Source organism: Bos grunniens, chromosome 11, assembly GCF_055505025.1.
Source record: "Bos grunniens cultivar Pamir isolate PY7600 chromosome 11, Bosgru_T2T1.0, whole genome shotgun sequence".
Lineage (NCBI taxonomy): Eukaryota > Metazoa > Chordata > Mammalia > Artiodactyla > Bovidae > Bos > Bos grunniens.
The window spans coordinates 107,411,304-107,414,162 of record NC_141175.1 but is presented as its reverse complement, the minus strand read 5'-3'; the positions used below and the strand labels follow the sequence as shown (position 1 = coordinate 107,414,162).

Sequence of the window (2,859 nt, the reverse complement as noted above, 5' to 3'; positions counted from 1 at the left end):
ATTTAGGCCAAAAACCCTAACTGATTCAATTTTGTTTGAGCTTTTTTAATATGTAAATTACTATGTAATTCATGAGGCAGGATTATTCTTTAGGCATGGAGGATTGACGACTCATTTATCTGGTATATATCCAAGCCCAGTAAATTGTGGGTTAGTTTTCTAAAGTATTCATAAGTGCATCTGAGAATAGAAGTGCCTAACTCCTTAAGGAGGGAAGATAGAAGCTGAAAACGTTTCTCTGTTAACTGTTTAGCAAACAGTTAAAACATTTATAATTAAAATCATCACATTATTTTTTAAGTAATAATTTTCTCAGCGTTGTAACCACATCCTTGTTCTGAGGCTGTATATCATGGGATTGAACATCGGAGTCACTATGGTGTGGAACAGAGAGAGGAGTCTGTCAGTTCCTGCAGAATGACTGGATTTTGGTCTTGAGTAGGTAATGGCAGCAGATCCAAAGAATAACACCACAACCAACAGGTGAGAAGAGCACGTAGAGAAGGCTTTAGCCTGTCCTCTGGCTGTTGGTGACCTCAGAATAGTGGAAATGATTTGGCTATAGGAGGCAAGGATCAACAAAAAAGGGATGGCAGCAAATAACAGAGCTACTGCATAGACTGACAGCGCGTGTGCAAAAGTGTCTCCACAGGCCAGCTTCAGAATGGGGGGATGTCACAGAAGAAGTGGCTAATCTCATTCAAATGACAGAAATGCAGAGAGAAGATCCGGCACATTTGCCCTATCTGCACTGGGATCCCACTGACCCAGGAGCCCACAGCCAGCTGGAGGCACACCTTTGGGGTCATGACCAGGGGACAGTGCAGAGGGCCACAGACGGCCACACAGCGGTCATAGGCCATCACCACCAGGAGGAAGCACTAAGTGGCTCCGAGGATAAAGAAGAAGCACATTTGGGCAGCACAGTCCAGCACAGAAATGCTTCTGTCCTGAGTCCAAAGGTTCACCAGAATCTTAGGGAGAGTGATGGACACATAACAGATTTCCAAGAAGGAAAGATTTGCCAGGAAAAAATACATGGGTTTGTGTAGTGCAGGGTCAAGCCTGCTGCTAAGTCTGCTAAGTCGCTTAGTCGTGTCTGACTCTGTGCGACCCCATAGACAGCAGCCCACCAGGCTCCCTGGTCCCTGGGATTCTCCAGGCAAGAACACTGGAGTGGGTTGCCATTTCCTTCTCCAATGCATGAAAGTGAAAAGTGAAAGTGAAGTTGCTCAGTCGTGTCCGACTCTTAGCAACCTCATGGACTGCAGCCCACCAGGCTCCTCCGTCCATGGGATTTTCCAGGCAAGAGTACTCGAGTGGGGTGCCATTGCCTTCTTCACAGGGTCAAGCCTAGTTAGTATTATTATGAGACTATTTCCAGTTAAGATAATGATGTAAATGATGGAGAACACCCCAAATAATGGCCCTTGAAGGTTTGGAAGGTCAGAAAACCCCAGGAGTACAAATTGCATCACTGTGGACATGTTGTCTTCTGCTTCCATCTCTTCATATTTCATCTGTGGGAATGATTCAATCAAAGGTACTGTTATTTCACTTTCTTTGGCTTTTGTTTCCTTATATATATAAACGATGGTACACCATTCATTTTTTCCAATTCCGTTAGAAAACAAACCTATAATTGCTAGGTATCTAACAGGTTGTGGATTACATTTTTCATTATTATTAAATCAATTTGTAAGAAAAGTTATCCATTTAATCTTTATTTTCTGCCGTGAATTATCACTTTTTCTGAAGATATGTGATTATAATTTTGCTCTTCATCTGAGTGCTCAAAAATGCAAAAATTTGAGTTAAATTCATTTATATTAGTGATTTTGCTCTTACAGCCTGTGTTTTCTCTTCACCTCTCAATTCTGTGTTTAATTATTATCAATTGAAAGTTAATTTGATTGCATGGTGAAATATATTGTAAGTGACCTAAGATAGTTTTAGGGATGAATATATTTAATTTTTAAAGTGTTAGTTTCCCTGTGGTATTTCCAAAGTCTTGTTTGGCACTGACATTCTACATATTTCATTTTTTTCTTATAAAAAAAATTGATGAGCTGACTATATAATATAATGGGATGTTACTAGTTTTCAAACATGTGCATTTCAGTGTAAAGTCCATAAATTAGTAGTGATAAGTTCTATTCAGATTTCTCAGTTGAGAGAAAAGGAATTTTAAGCTGTTCTTTTGGCCCAGGAACACTCTAGACGTAAGAGGCAAGTACATCCAGGTTTATGTTCACGAAAGCAGTTCTAGCCAGAATGTTCACCTCTCACTCATTTACTGCATGAAAGAGACACCACCCACAACTCATCTGTGAGATCTTCCTAAATTACCCACATCCTCAATATTGCTGTTTTACTGATGATCCCATTCAATTTATTCATTCTTTCTTTTTTGCATGTGTTTGTGTTAGTCATGCATGTGAATGCAATAGGTTGAGATTTTCCATCTTTTTTGCATTTTTCTTATTATTTTAACTATATTACTAGCTTCTTGTTTTTCCTGTAGATCTTTTTGGGCAATACTTGGTACATTTCTTCCACTAAGTGTGATTCAGTAACTTCTAGAATACATTAAAGATGAATCAATTTGACTGCTTCTTTGGAATTTCCCCCAAGATATGAGAGTCCAAATAGCTCAGTCAGTAGAGCATCAGGCTTTTAGTCTGAGGGTCCAGGGCTCAAGTCCCTGTTCAGGCGGAGGTTATTTTGGGCTTCCCTGATAGCTCAGCTGGTAAAGAATCTGCCTGCAATGCAGGAGACCGTGGTTTGATCCCTGGGTTGGGAAGATCCGCTGGAGAAGGTATACGTTACCCACTCCAGTATTCTTGGGCTTCCCTTGTG

At 40.4% G+C, this 2,859-nt stretch overlaps 1 pseudogene; it reads right to left on the bottom strand.

The window, feature by feature from the left end:
- Window positions 1–289: 289 nt before the first annotated feature.
- LOC147363819 (olfactory receptor 10AG1-like) lies at window positions 290–1,529 on the bottom strand (annotated as a pseudogene).
- Between the last annotated feature and the right edge of the window lie 1,330 nt (window positions 1,530–2,859).